General features: G+C 43.5%; 1 protein-coding gene across 15 annotated transcripts in view; it reads left to right on the forward strand.

The window, feature by feature from the left end:
• Positions 1-3,446: 3,446 nt before the first annotated feature.
• Positions 3,447-16,191, forward strand: part of PCDH15 (protocadherin related 15) — a 649,889-nt gene continuing 637,144 nt past the window's right edge. For 9 of the 15 annotated variants that reach the window (XM_081861749.1, XM_081861756.1, XM_081861754.1 and 6 more), the window contains exon 1: positions 3,447-4,147. The gene's annotated coding sequence lies outside the window, so the exon portion shown is untranslated. The other 6 variants (XM_081861758.1, XM_081861763.1, XM_081861760.1 and 3 more) reach the window with 6 other exon arrangements.

The following is a 16,191-nucleotide window of genomic DNA, read 5'->3' on the forward strand; positions in this document are numbered from 1 at the left end:
GAACAAAGTGATCAATCACACTGACATGCAGGGAAGCTGACTTTAAGTACTCAAAGAAATATATTTAAAAATAAAGCTAATGTTTGTAAGCAATTCCATTGGGCATGCATTTTAATAGCATTCCTTCAAAACAGAGTCTTTTGAGATTGGCATGTACCCAGGATATGCTATCCTTTCCAATGCCAAGCTTGGATTCTAGTGGTAAGTGACAGCAACACAGATGGTAATAAGTCATGCAAACTTTTCACAGTAAATCTATTTCTAATGCCTGGCCAGTGGCTATGATAGATGGTGGGGTTTTTGCTAGATGCTTTCCCTTCAGACACCCCACCTTGTATTTTACAATCAAACAAGGGCAGGGGTAGGGGACCTGCCACCCTCCAGATGTTGTGGCTACAACTCCCATCATCTCTGACAATAGGCTAGGCAGGCTGGGGCTGATTGGAATTGGAAGGATCGCAGGTTGCCCACCCCTGGACAAATGTGACCAGGTGCAAAGAAGAACAGAGTTCCTGTGTCCCTAGCCTCCATTGCATGTGGTTAGCCTAAATACAGCTGTATAAAACAGGTGAAGAAGAGGTGGGATGAAAGGGCTAGACCTGATATTTGTTTTATTTCATAAAAATTTATACACCACTTGACTGTAAAAAAACAAAAAAACAAACAAACTCAGGGTGGTTTAAAAGCCTCAAAGCAGTTATGGAGAAAATGGGCATGGGTTTAGTGCAATTCCATGTTTATTCATTCATGCTATTTCTGGGCACTCTGTAACAGACATTTTCTTGGTAAGCAGATAGGTTAGCAGGTTAAGAACTCTACCTTTTTGTGTAAAATGTTTACTGTACTTCTCCAGTATCTTCAGTTTCTCAGTTTAGCAGGTGAACTTTCCCCCAGAACCTGGCATAAAGATATGATTCTACCAGGTAAATTCTTTGTTCCAGGTACATGCATTGCAACTTTTTTTTCATAGACACCATTGAAGACACAAGCTGGTGCCTTAATGGCAAACATAGTATGAGATGAGGTTCTCCAAAATTTTCAATATAAGCCCAGGGTGCTTGAAAGGTACTGCTAGCCAATACACTATGTGTATTATATAATGCATCTAAAGCTAAAATGTGTGGGACAACTTGCAATGTGACAAACTTAGGTTTAATCCTACTGGCTGCTTAACCTGTATAGCAAATTTCTATCTATCTATCTATCTATCTATCTATCTATCTATCTGTCAGGGAAGTGCCATCAGGTCAGAGGCGAGAGGGGGAAGGGCAGTTGTGTTATAGGGAACCACGGTCCTCCTCTGGAGAGGAGGAAAGCCCCAACTCCAGTGGAGAGGAGGTGGTGGGAACAGGGGGTGCAAGGGAGAGCCTCAACACCGAGGCGGAGCAAGCCGGAGAGGAGGGAAGGACCCCTTTGCCAGCGCCCAGTCTGCGCAGTAGGTTTCGGCGCAAGGAAGGGAGAAGGCTGGGGGTCACGCGACTGTTATGCTAGGGGAGGTACAAGGACCGCCCACTCTCAGATTCTACGAGCGAGTGAGCCAGACATGAACTTGCGACGCTCTTCACTGTAAATAGTTTGCACTAATAATAAAGCCTGGAAAAGACAGGTTGGAGTCTTGCCTGTTTGCTCTCGAGCAACCACACCACACCTGACATTATCGATCTATCTACCTATCTGTAAAACTTCTTAGTACCAGTTGCCAAAAACCACAGGAGGGAAAAGTGCTCTTGTGCTTGAATCCTATTGTGGGTTTCCCACAGGCCTTTGGTTGACCATTGTGGTAGCAGAATGCCAGACCAGATTGGCCATTGGCCTGATCCAGTAGGCTCTTCTTATGTCACTATGTTCCAAATAATCTAAATTTGAAGTGAAGTAGAAAGGTAACGGTCAGAGTAAAGGAAAGGGTAGCAGAAGGAGATGTTCAAAATGCAGAAAGGGAATCTAGAGATGTAATCCTTTCTCAGTTCTGGGCAAGTATCCACTAATAGGATGGAGACTAAATTGAAAGTGGTGTGATAGTGTTCTTTAGCAAGGACATTCATCCCACTGTCATATCTGGACAAGCAGGCTTTGTACAAATTGAAAGTGCTAAAAGCAAAACAAAACAAAACAAGAGACAACTGTGGACAAAAATAAATGAACATCATCCTTCACAACCTAGTGCTCTTCAGCTATTTTGGATTACAACTCCCATCAGTCCCAACCAGTATGGCTAAAGGTCAGGGATGATGGGTGTTGCAGCCCAAAGCATCTGGAAGGTGCCAGGTTGGGGAAGACAGATGCATACCATGGAAAACAATGGGTCTATCGTGCTACCTCCAGATCTTAAACTATATGTAGTCTCTATAAGTACCCGTCTGCCTAGCTGGGACAATTACTTTCACAAGTGAGGACCTGAAGGGTGCTATGACCCTTCTGACAGCTTGGCTGTGAAATATCTTTGGTATTTCAGCTTTTCAGTCTCCTTCCCTTTGGGCTTTCTATTTTGGAAGGATGAAAAAGTGGGGAACACTGGGAAGAAGTATCAGTTGTCCACTCCATGTGAAGCCAGAGTTTCCAAGATGGAGGAAAGGCTGAGCCTGGGCCAACCACTTCACTCCAGAGCACTCTTCTCTTGACTACTCCTCTTCCTCTAGTAACTTCTGGTGATGCTACAAACTGAAAAACTCTTGGAATGCCCAGGAGCAGCACCCTTCCTATAGCACCTGCCATAGGTTCACTTCCCTGAGCAGCCATTCTTTGGAAACTTCCTGGTTTCTGAGGTCCATTTCATGGAGCCATCGCCTGGGACTAGAATCTCCGAAGAGGATATCATATGAGCCGATGACAGCTCTCTCCCTTCGCTGTTCTTGGCATGAGGTCGGCGTACTCGCGAGCCAGTTTTTTTTTTGGGGGGGGGGAGTGCCATCAGCAGCCCACGCCAAAGCAAGAGCCCCATACCAAGCGAGGCACCCCTGCGCCCTTGCATCAGAGCACGTGTGCGAGGCGTACGCGTGCGAGAGAATCTGAAAAAGAGCCCGCCTTGCCGCTCGTGGCCACACTGCCGCTTGGCCAAGGCTTCGCCTCTCCTTCCGAGGCAGCGCCGGCCACGTCCGTCGCACTCCGGGGAGCGTGAAACAGCCGAGGAGGACGGCGTGTCCAAAGCCCTCTTGACAGCGCGCCATGAATCTTCTCCGAGCTTCCCTGCCCACCTGATCTGAAGCCGACCGGCCATCCCTCACTCCCGAGGAACGACGCGGCCGTCGTCTTGCCGCCTTCCTCCTCCGCCTGCGCCAGCGAGAGGGAGCCAGCCCAGAGCCCTGCCGCCGCCGCCGCCGCGCGTTCGGCTGAAGAAGGGCTGCTGCAACCTGCTGCCTCCTCGCGGCTTTCTCCAGTTCTCCCTCCCTCCGCGCTCTTCTCTTTCCTCTGCTGCTGCTGCTGCTGCAGGAGGAGAGCGAAAACTGACCCCCAGCCACCCCCTCGATTTCCCGTGTCGAGGCGACCCCACGCTTCCCTCAGGATTTGGCAGGCGCCTCCTTCGTCGCTCGTCCTCGCTCCTCGCTCCGCGAAGCTCCCTTTGCCCTGGATGGTGGGAGGGGACACCTTTCCCCTCGCCGGGAGGCTCGGCCAAGAAGCGCCTCTGCGCGCGGAGCACTCGCGGCGCTTCCTCGAGCGCGCCGGGCGCGTGCTCAGTCTCTCCCCCGACATCCCGCCCTCTCTGCCTTAAACGTTACGTCCTCACCCCCCCTTTTTTTTACCTCAAAGTTTTTATTATTATTATTATTATTATTACCTCCCGCTACTCTTCTTCCCCCACCTCGCTCTCCCTTCTCAAAGACTCCTGTTTCCGGGCAGAAGCAGAGCGAGCCTGCAGCCCGGGCGAAGCGTCGTCGTCGTCGCCCTCTTTCTGTGGAGAGATGCCCGCGGACTGACTGAGGGAAGGAGCGCGGGGGGCAAAGCGGCTTCCCTCAGCCCAGGTGCGCCCAAGCCAGGCGGGCGGGCGGGCGGAGGGAGAAGCGCGAGGACGGAGGGCGTCGCGGAAGAAGACGTCGCTTCGCCTCGCCTTGGCAGCGAGAGGAGCAGCTTCTGAGGGGAAGCGCCGCCGCCGCCGGCCGCCCGCGCGGGCAGGGGATTATCCGCCGGCTGTGCTGAGGTGGCTTCTGCTGAGGTAAGAACAACCCCGCTCCGCGCGTCCAGGTGGAGGCAGAAGACGGCCGCGTCTCCTTGAAGCGCTCCTTTGGGGCTTGCTCTCGCGTTGCTGCAGTGTCCGTTGGCGATGCCGGAAAGTTGCCGTCGGTGGGCTTCGGTGAGGATGGGATGGGAGGGTGGGCGGGGGGGGGTAGGATCCAAGTTGCCTTTCCCTCTCGCTTCCCTCGCGTGCCGAAGAAGCCGAGCCAGGCCCGGCGCTGCCAAGGCAACTGTTGTCACTGAGCCGAGAAAGGGGGGGGTGCCTGAAGGTCATCCAGCCCAACCCCTCGACGAAGCCACGCAGGCAGAAATCGCCCCGTGTCGTGCAATGAAATGAGGACAGCATTTTTCAGGATGGGTAGTGTGTGACGTGAGGCGCAGGGTGCCAGATATGGGTGCGAAAGGGTTGGTAGCTGGAATGCTCTCCCTCCCCTCCCCCCCTCCCCCCATTTCAAGCTGTTGCAACAGCATCTTCTGCTAGGAAAAGTTTTCCCTTCCTTTCTGCATGCAGCACGGCGACGTGTCTCCTTCGGCGAGAAGATGGGAGCTTTGCCCGTGGCGAGAGCTTTTTGCCCACCATGCCTTCCATTCCTCACGCCAACATTTAACCTTTTAACATGTAAGATGTGAGATACGTAGCTCAGTCGGTAGGGCGTGAGACTCTTCATCTCAGGGTGGTGGGCTGGAGAGATTCCTGCGTTGCAGGGGGTTGGGCTAGATGACCCTGGTGATCCCCTTCCAGCTCATGATTCCCTGATTCCTTAGTGGAGGAGGGAGCAAAATGTAATGAAAGGCAAATCTCACTCCCCCCCTCCCCCAGTTTATTCTGAGGCGATCGTCCTCAAATAAAAACCCTTAAAGTTACTCAAGATGCTTACTAGGCATCTTCAGTGGAGTGGAGTAAGTTCTGAGTAGGTAAAGAAGCAAAGAGCCCTGATGAAATTAGAGAGAGGCGTGACTTTCCCTCTTTCTGGGGTTGATGGGCATTGAGAGTTGAGGGAGAGCGAGCACCGTTCTCGCGCTGTTCTTCCTGAATCTGTGACGAAACACCATTTCTGCTAAAGCAAATACTAGGGGAGAGAAAGAAGCATTGCCCTGGCGTGGGGATCGTCGCCTGTTTCCCAAGCAAAAAGTTGCGCCGGGTAGGATGTGAAGGCGAAGGGAGCTGCTCCTGCTGCGCCTGTGTGCTTTGCTTATCTGCATATGGTAATAATCGGTCAGAGAGAGAGAGAAATGAACCCGTTAGTATTCTGTTCTTGTAAGACTTGGCGCGGGAGACATAGGCTGCTGTTACATTTCATTTCCGATCTCGTTGGTGGGAGTGGAATAATGCTGGCCGCCTTCTCTGCTGTCTCCCCCTCAGATTCGGTGTAAAGGCAGAGACAGAGAGAGAGAGAGAGAGAGAGAGAGCGCACCCCACCCCGTTTTGGCTCCGCTCCTGTTTGCCTATGGACCAGTAAGCAGTGAATGGAAGCAAGCCTTTCTCGGGGATGGGAGGCAGCATGTATTCTGCCAGAACTACAGAAGCACCAGCAGCCTGCTTGTTCTGTAGCTGGAAGTCCCGGCAGATGACCCCACACTCTCCAGGATATTTGCAGAACGCACACTGTTTACTCCCCCCCCCCTTCCCCTGTTAGAACTGTGTGGTTTTGGCACTACAGGTGATGTTTCTAGCTGGCGAGATCCATCATTTAGATTTTCCCAGAGCAGCAGAGCTTTTTTGTCTTGGTGGATGTTTAATAGCAAAGCGGAGGGATTGAGCGCAGCACTTTAAAGATGGGGTGGATCAGCACATAATATATCAGTAAAGCAATTTTGCTCTGAAATGGGAGACGGCTCCTCAACTGGGTCAGAGGTTTAATGAGATCTGTTGCGTTAACTATAGCAAAGGGTTTCATATTTATGCAGCCCAACTGTGTGCATGTTTACTCAGAAGTAAGTCCCAGTGAAATCTATGGGACTAGTACCCAAATAAGTGTGCATAAGGTTACTGCTGCTAGTGTTTGAATGCTGGAGATTCATTATTTGTTTTATTTTGTAACATTTCCACTCCACTCTTCTACTAGGAAGCTCAGTGCCATGTTGCTAATGAACAAAGTTTATTGATTTTTAAAGTGCAAAACTCAGGCCAGGAACTCAAATAGATGTTGATTTATTAAAAATGTCATTTAATAATTGGAGGTATATGAAGAAATCCATTCCTTATTATTCTGCTGAGGTGCTCATTTCCACTTGGAATAAAAACATAATCTGACAGTTTTTATTCTGCATTTTGATATTTCCATGGAGGACATGCCATGTTGAATAACAACTTTGACAAAAACATGGCCAGTCTGATGGGACAGATGATTAATGTTTCTTTTAACTCAGACAAGAAGATTGTAACAAAATTATCATGTTATAAAGATCTAGTATCAAATTTTGTATTGGTTAATCAAGCAACTTGACTAGATATTTAGTTAACTCAGCCTCTTCTGTCAACAAATGTACTGAAAGAGGAAAATGCTGTGAGAATGGTTCTCTTAAATTTGCATACTGTGTAGCTTTCCTAGCTGCAGCAATAGCTTGCAGTATATTAGAAAGAAGAATCACTGGCAACAACAGAGTAAAATAGGATGGAATGGCAAGTCTCCCAACAATGCTTGGTTGGTGTTCACACTGTCAGGGTCTGTGATTTGTGCATGTAATTCCACATGTTGAATGCAGTTTTTAAACTTTCTTTATATTTTGAACTTATAGATAAAATTCTCCACAATGTGAGATTCCAAAATAGAAACAAACAAATGAATGAATGGGGGAGAATGTGGTTTAAAAGATTGCATGGTGTATTATATAAATACGGAAACTGGACTTTAGTTAGCAGATATTATCGCTTGTATCTTATGTTTGTGTTGGAAGCCCCACTTATGCCACCCTCTGGAAGACATGGTGACTAACTCCCAATTTATTTGAATAAAGTACCTAACCTTGCAAGTACTTAAAATATTGAAATGGCATGATATCTGAAGTGGTTCCTGCAAATGTGATTTTTTTTGCATAGCACAAATTACTTCTCCCTCTCTTTTTGCTTAGGGTTATGCCATTGTCAGTAAGGTTTTCCGTTCTACTTTAATGTACTTTCAAGTGGCACATCTTTCCTAGTAGTAACAGTATTCAAGGAGGGTGGGGAGTCTCTTGACAGTGCAAATAATTATATGTGCAATGAGATTCAAAAGCATGTTTGCAGCTGTTTGTAGTATATGAGTACTTACAAGTAATGCATTTGCTTTCTTTAATAGAAATAGCTCCTCAGAGCTATTTATCTTCTCATGCTCTTACTTTCCCTTTCCCAACATTGTTAACTGCTATAAAAAGAAATGGAGTTGTGTCACTTAAAGCATTATTGATATGGAAAGTTAACAGGTACATCATGGCAGTACAACATAATCTAGTGTTCCACTTGTCTTTTTTGCTGATAGCGCTGCTTTAGTTCTGTTTTGCTTCCTGTGTGGATCAAGGGGAAGCATCTTGCTAGTTTCTCTGAGTGTGGTAGGAAGAATGCCTGTCTGTGGAGAGAGAAGGGATGTGTGCTATTGGTTTTCAGCAGCAGTAGATGGCCTTGTTTCTTCCCTGCCTTTGCTTACACTGGGTGTTTGCTTGCCATATTATTCTCCTTAAGTTGTTTATTTTCAGGACTGTCTTGATGGAAGAGGTAATGGTTGCAGAAATGCTATACACTTCCAAGAGAGATGGTTGTTTATGAATCTGTCTTCATTCCATGTTTGATCTTGCTCTCTAGCTGTGTCCCTGCATAAAAATGAGAACTGAACCAACAATGCTAATGACTGACCAAAGGTACTTGTACCTGTGCTTCTCATTCTTTACCCCAGTGCTTGACTGCACTGAGTTACTAACTTACAAGTTAGCTCCTTGTTGAAGCCTTTGTCACCCTACTGAAATGGCAGTAAGTTTGTGGGCTGCCAGGTTAGAAGCATTTATTGGTTGAAGAAATGGCTGGTGGTAACTCCGGGGTGTAAGCTTCTCCTTCTCTAGACTTTCATTGATGGTCCCTTAGTCCATTGTGCTAGAGCATTGAGCACAATATAACAAGGTTATGAAAGATAATGCCAAGGTTGCAGGTTCGATCCCCATATGCGACAGGTGCGTATTCCTGCTTTGCATGGGTTTGAGCTAGATGATCCTCAGAGTCCCTTCCAACCCTGAAATTCTATAGGTCTATGCAGGATCATAGTCTATTTAGGCTGAGAGACCTAGTCTGAATTTTTTGATAATGGCGTGTATGTGCTTATTCCACACTTTTTTCATGCAGATAAATTTGCTTGGCAGGTGTTAAGGGCACCTGGACCTCTAGCCAGCAGGGTGCTTCATCATATGCAGGCCCCTTTGCTTAAGTTCTCTTTTACATTGAAATACATGTCTGCCCAAAAACTTGGAGTGAGCAGCATCTTATCTAATTTTCCCTCGGATACCACATCTCTCCAAGAGCATTTTTCACATGCCAGATGACTTGGGGAACTGCAGTAGGTTGGTGGCTGGCAGCAACAAATCAAGGGATGGCTAAGACAGCACTTAGAATGTGGCAGTTGAAACATCTGAATGAAGACATGTTGGGGTGGGGCAAATGAACACTCTTGCTCGCTGGTGCCTCTTGTTTCTGGCACCAGAGGTTGAGAAAGATGATTAGCTACAGCCCAGTAAGGAGCTCCTAGTTTATGAGGGACATGTGTCTGTGTGCTGCTACAGCCATTTCCAGTCTGGGATTTATTTCCTCTGGGATCCACCATGGTCCAGTGATTCAGCAGTTCAAACAACTGAAAACAGCGGAAACCGGTATACATTTTTGCTCTTCCCAAGTAACTCTTGTCTGTTTTATTATATTATATAACTATTATAAGGCTGTCTTGAGAACTTGTGTTAGTAGTCAGTGTTAAAATGCCCTCGTTGACAAACAAACAAGTGGATCCCTACATTCACATATCTGTTTTGGGTGTATTGATAAGCTTGCCTACTTCTTAAATGCTTATTATTCAAAGACTTGTAATCAAAATTTCCTAATCAGATGCTCAAAAGCCAATTTAAAACCATTCCTCAAAGGTGTACATAACTTGCTAGCATTGCAGTTTTATATGTGATATGTTAATCTGCCGGGGGCGGAGGGAGCCCTGAATGGTACAGAGCTTCTAAGATGACAACACAGTTGAGTTTAGAGAAATTTCTTTCTGTATTTCAGATAAGTGTAAGTGAATAATGTAGCACAATTTCCTTCTCACATTGTGGTCTGTGCTGCTACATTGGTGTGTAGCAGCTGGTGGGTGTCATCGGAATCGGAAGCACATGCTGGCACAAGTAGTAAAATAGGTCTGAAAGACTACAATCTTCTAATCCAAGTGCTCTATTGAATGTTAATATGCCTTCATGAACTCTCCACTATAGTAGCAATAAGTTGGTGGTGATATAATTAAAAGTTTGTCAAACTGGAACAGGAATGTGATGTGCAGGTTTGTTTGAAGCTGTTTATCACAGACTGACCATTCATATATTTCAATATGCTCTAAAATTCTCCGTACTTGGCAGTAAGCCAATATGATGGACAAATCTATAAAATGCTTTGGCAATGGCATGAGAACTACAGGTGAAACTCAGAAAATTAGAATATCGTGGAAAAGTTCATTTATTTCAGTAATTCAACTTGAAAGGTGAAACTAATATATGAGATAGACTCATGACATGCAACGTGAGATATGTCAAGCCTTTATTTGTTATAATTGTGATGATCATGGCATACAGCTGATGAAAACCCCAAATTAACAATCTCAGAAAATTAGAATATTAAATAAAATCAGCAAAACAAGGACTGCAAACAGAGCAACATTGGACCTCTGAGAAGTAGAAGCATGCATATGTACTCAGTACTTGACACTGCTGTGGTATTATGGTACTTGGCACTGCTAAGGTGTTATGGAAGACCAGGAAGCTTCAATAGCAGCCTTCAGCTCTTCTGCATTGCTCAGTCTCGTGTCTCTCACCTTTCTCTTGGCAATGCCCCATAGATTCTCTATGGGATTCAGGTCAGGCAAGTTTGCTGGCCAATCAAGCACATTAATCCCATGGGCATTGAACCAGGTTTTGGTACTTTTGGCAGTGTGGGCAGGTGCCAAAGTCCTGCTGGAAAATGAAGTCAGCATCCCCATAAAGCTCGTCTGTGGAAGGAAGCATGAAGTGCTCCAAAAATTCCTGGTAGATGGCTGCGTTGACCCTGGAGTTAATGAAGCACAGTGGACCAACATCAGCTGATGACATGGCTCCCCAAATCAACACAGACTGTGGAAACGTCACACTGGACTTAAAGCATCTGACATTGTGTGCCTCCCCATTCTTCCTCCAGACTCTGGGTCCTTGGTTTCCAAATGAGATGCAAAAGCTACTCTCATCAGAAAAGAGATTTGGGGAGCCATATCTCATATATTAGTTTCACCTTTTAAGTTGAATTACTGAAATAAATGAACGTGTCCACGATATTCTAATTTTCCGAGTTTCACCTGTAGTCCTGCAAAACCACAACACTCAACACATAGAATGATGTGAATCAGCCCTGATTGAAACTTGGGAAAGCATATAAAAATGCTTTCTTAGCAAGAAAAGAGGTGGGCTCTCTACTGATACTGTATCAATCATGTTGCTATGTTGATCTTTAAAAGAAAAAAACAACAACACACTGAACAGTTTATTATTTGTGAGGAAGCTCATGGTTATAGATGAAGGAAGGTGACTATCAAGTTTGGACTGTACTAAGCAATAAGAGTATTTTTAGCACCCTTTACCACCAGTATGACACACATCTGGAATTTAGAGGCAGGGCTTCCTACTGAGAAGGTATAGTCTTAACATGAAGGCATTGCCTCTATTTTATTCAGAGCCAGGCTATATGGTAGAAACACTGTCACCCTGAAAAAGCCGTTGAGCATTCTGGTGGCTATACTGACTGAGTTGTGGTCTAGACTAGAACATCCAGAGGGCACTAAGTTGAGGGATGCTGCTGTAAGCAGAAGCTACTATGGAACATGTTCCGTAACTCCTATGGAAAATTAGCAAGAGAGAGAAAAGCAGAGATAAACAACAGGTGCAGAAAGACAGTTTGTTCCCTTCAGGCATGATCCCCTTCAGTTTCCTCTGGCAGTAGGGGCTGTAATTGTCAACAAAGAGAGCCAGGTTGCACTTGCATCTTGGATATAATGTAACTTGGCCTCCGGAGAGCATTGATGATGGGCGAGCAGTGCTGGAATAATAGAGTCTTTGCCTAACATAATATGAAGATGCACAGATCTTTTACTGTAACTTTATAGTTGGCTAGCTTTTTCTCAAGCAACACAGGTATGGTTTGTATTTGGTAAAGCATGAAAGCATTTCAGAATGCAGTGACTCAAGAAGGAATAAGGGCCTTTCAAAGATCAGGTCATATCTCACCTATCTATAGATATCCCAAAGAAAGGCCATCAAAATTCACAAATAAAAACATTCAATAAAAAGGGATTTTATGCATAAATCATACTTTCCCCTCATTAGTTGTGGTGTATGTGTATCAAGAGAGGGTAATTTTTTTATTAACAGACAAAAATTAATTGCATAGCATAAGTTTTTATTTTTTAATAAAAAGCCCTGAACTCATCAGATGTTTCATTATTGAGTTTTAATGGGAAAGAAAGTCCATAATGATTTTGTTCTTTCTCTGAACACTGGGACCTTTAGAAATAAGACACTATGGCTTGAAGCATTACAATGTAAAATTTGCCCATCTTCTAGCCATAAGGCTTTTTTTTTTTTTTAAGTGATGCTCAAACAGATTTTGCATTTCCCACATCTATAATTTAGATTGCTGTTGTCTAGAATACACATCTGGTTTGAGAATGTCTATCTTCCTCTTTCTATTCTGCATTGCCATGCATGTATAACAGGTGTCAGATCTCAAAATAAAAGGAATTTTTAGTGTCACCTGAAAATGACCCAAGTTTTGATCATGAAAACATCTTGCATGCATGTGCACACTCAGTCACTTGAGTTAAATGCAAGTATTCATTCTGTCTGCCTCAAGCAGATAACATTTCAGTATCTCTTGCTGCCAGCTCAGAAAATGCTTTCAGATTAACATGTTTTGGGGGTTGGTGGGAAGTCTATTCTACTGCAGTAGTTTGAACTCAGACACTACAGTGCTGCAGTGGCACATGATCCAATTGGATGGATAGGAAATAGTCTGAGAAAACTCAGAAAACTTCTTCAGAAGTTGCTGCCCACTTGCACTTGGTTGCCTGTATCATTTGACTCTGAGGGCAGATGAGTGCATTTAGTAAATTTTCTCCAAGTGATTCCATAGGAGAAGCCTGGGAGAGAAAGCATTAGTTGAGCCCTTAAACTTGTGACAAAAGCCCCAGCATTCTATATTTTATGGGAATTAAAGTCAGATGTACCAGAATTTTATAAATATACTATAACACACCCTTCTTCTGGGCACTGCTTGTCTTCATATTTCATTTTATCTCTTTGCAGTTGGAAAGCATGTTGTATCAGAAGATACATGTTTAAGAAAAGATCCACCTACCAATAATAAAGCCACGAAATAAATGTAATTGAATATATCTGACTCAGGTTTATTTACTGGCACATCTAAAAATGTGAATAAACATACTATGCTAGACATCAAACCTAAGTACAGGAAAATTATATTATGACAGCTTAAGTGTCATCTGCCTGACAAGGAAAAGCAAAATGCTTTACTGTGTTCATTGTGCACAAGGAGAGAAAAGCACTGTGTTTATAAACTAAAATTTTTAAAAACAAATACAGTATTTTTTCTAGAAGAGTTTGCAGCTGTGTTGGAGACAATGTATTCTAAAAGTAATACACCATGGATTTGCAAATGTAGACCTCTGTCTGTCTGTCTGTCTGTCTCTCTCTCACACACACACCCACACCCACACCAACCTGAGTACATTAAATGCATGGTGATTAGTACTCTCCTTGCCTTGTTCCTCCACAAACTCATCACAATAGTGATATGTTATGATTTATTGATGCACACATGGGTTTCATCATATCTGAATTGTGTGAGCTTTAGCTTTCAAGATCAAATAGTAAAGGTCACAAATAAAAAAAGTTAGCATTTACGCTTACTTCTGTAACATGTAGGTTTTGTGATAACAAAACCATTGCAATGGCATGATTTTGGCAAGAAAAGATATGTGGATGACCCAAGGCTGCATAAATTAGCAAAGCTTCATCTACATCAATATACTAATAGGAAAGTTGCCCGGGTTAGTAATTTACTTGGGAGGGATATTTTTCATATGGGCAAATCTGAGTTCCCCGCTAACTTTGCAATCATCAGCCCCCTGACAACTATCTATATATGATACATGTTGCTGCATCCTAGCTAAGCAGAAGTTAAACAGATCAGTGCCTGAATAGAATACAACCTGGAAACAATGTATCTTTCAGAATATTGTTCTACAGTTGCGAAAGTGATACAACTGAGCAAATAAACACATGCTACTGTGTGGCTTTCTAAAATATTTAAACATTTCTTTCCCTTTTTTGGTACAGTATACTGTTTTGCTCTACTGTGACACCATAGCAGTAGCAATTAAATGTGGAGCATTTTAAACTAGAGCAAGAAGTTATACAACAGCTCAAACTTTTCTGGGGACTATTATACCACGAGACATGTGCAAACAAATCTAACATAGGACTGTGCACAGTAGTAATTGCTGCAGTAACTACAGCAATAATAGCCTGTGCAAATGCATTATGACTTCCATACAGATCAAAATTGGTATGGCAAACTTCTTGTGTATCAGTAAACAAGAATTGTTTTCAGGCCACTTATATAGAAGCTTAACTTTATTTTCTTTCAGTATAAGTGCTTTGAGGGGAAGAGGTAGAAGCAAGAATAGAATCATAGAATTGTAGAGCTGAGATTTAAGAAACCACTTCTAGTTCTAAGCACTGCCAAGAATCCTTGGGCCCCATTCTGTTTCCCCAAGTTTTTTAACATCTACATAAAATGTACATTTACATAAAATGGGAGAGATGTTCTGGGATTTGGAGTACAATTTCACCAGTATGTAAAAAACACCCCACATTATGTTTCCTTTCTGTCATATTTTGGGAAAGCTGTTGAGGTTCTGAGCCCGTGCTTGAGGTTAGTAATGGATTGACAACCCAACAGGAGTCCATGTTGGGTGTAATAGCACATCCATTAATCATTCAGGTTGGCAGTCTGGGTGTGCTTCCTGTGACAAGGAACTGTTTTGTCCAGCTTAGGTGGGTATGCCATCTGTTTCCATTCCTAAAGAAGTCAGATTTGGCTGTTGTGTTACATGCCTTTAGTTATATTGTGGTTAGACTACTGCAGTCCTCTCAACACTTTTGAAAAGTGTCTGAAAGCTCCAGCTTGCCCAGGATCCAGTCAGTGGTCAGATAGATGACTGGTGCTGATGATCAGGTGCATATAACTCTTATATCAACAGCTTTATTGGTTTCAGATTCATTTTCAGGACCAATTCATAGTTCTTGCTATGATCTTTAAAGCCCTAAATGGTTTGGGGTGAGGTTTCCTTAAGAACCATCCTCTCATATGAGCCTGTCTGCTCATCTGAGATACCATCCACCACATTCCTCCAACATCCAAGTTGTATTTGCTTGGAGTATAATAGGGCCTTCTCTGTTACTGTGTCTTAGCTTTATAATTCCATATCTAGGGAGGAATGTGTCACCCCTCTTTGATACCCTTCTGCTGCTGTTCAAGAAATCTGAACAGCTGGTCTTCAGTTTTTATTCTCCCTGGCATATTATTCTGAATCAAGTTTATTTAGCATTTTCATCTTTGTTGGTATTTTTTTAATCTCATGTTGATGTTGTACGATATATTGATTATTTCTAATACGAAAGCATGCTAAAATACATCCAGGAATGTGATTTATGTTGCTGCAAGATTATGATTAAATGTTTCCAGTAGAAAACTTGCATACAGAAAGCTCTGCACTTGTCTCTAAAACAGCTATACTGGAATTGCAGAAAACTTTGAGACAAGTGCAAAGGACTAGATTCTTTTTTGATTTTAATTTCCTACTGCTACCTCTCAGTGAGGAGCCCCGTTGCTTTGGTCTAATGAGGAATAAACCTAATTCCCTGTGCTATAATATTGATTTATTGATTTTTTTTTTGCCTTAGTGTTGCTTTCATTACACTTTCCTTCACCTCTTGTTTCAAGTGGTGTGTTTGCTGCCAATGCATCAAAATGGACTAAACAAGAGATACTGGAAATGTAATGGGTTATCCTCTCAGGAGCTGTTATTCAAGATGATGTGCTTCCCCTTTGTTTCTCTCATGTATACCAAATCTTGGTACCATGTGTCTTCAGAGAGCTGCTGCAGTCATCCTGGCAACAAGCATATTTGAGGCAAGTTCATTACCCCACAACTCAAAGATGTACAAGCTCGCCCCATGTCATACAGAGATGGAGAAATAATTATGTTATTATTCTTGCACACATGCATTATGCCACACACACACACACACACACACACACACACACACACTGCAGTGGAAAAATTGGTGGTTTTAAGCACTGATAAACAATATGAATTTCAAAATATGTATATATCTATGTAAGTGAAAGAGTGACTGTCTATCCCCTTGTGCTCAGACTGAGTATTTAATAGCCCCCCTATTGCTTCTACAAAATGTGCATTTGCACTTGATACTCTCTACGTTGCATTTTGTATTTATGGAGCTAGAATTTCTTATGTGAAGGCCCAGCTAGTTTCATTTAGGAGTTTGTAGTGTTGTCATTCAGTTGTTAAACTCCAGATGATGTTGGACTACATCATTGTGCATTTGTCAGGGTTGATGGTAATTGTAGTCCAAAAACATCTAGAGGGCACTAGATTGATAAAGGCCATGATATATTATCAGTAGACTTTACTGGCTGCTTTGAATGCATCCTTGTTGCCTAACATGCATATATCTTCT

Source organism: Podarcis erhardii (assembly GCF_964252035.2).
Source record: "Podarcis erhardii genome assembly, chromosome: 5".
NCBI lineage: Eukaryota > Metazoa > Chordata > Lepidosauria > Squamata > Lacertidae > Podarcis > Podarcis erhardii.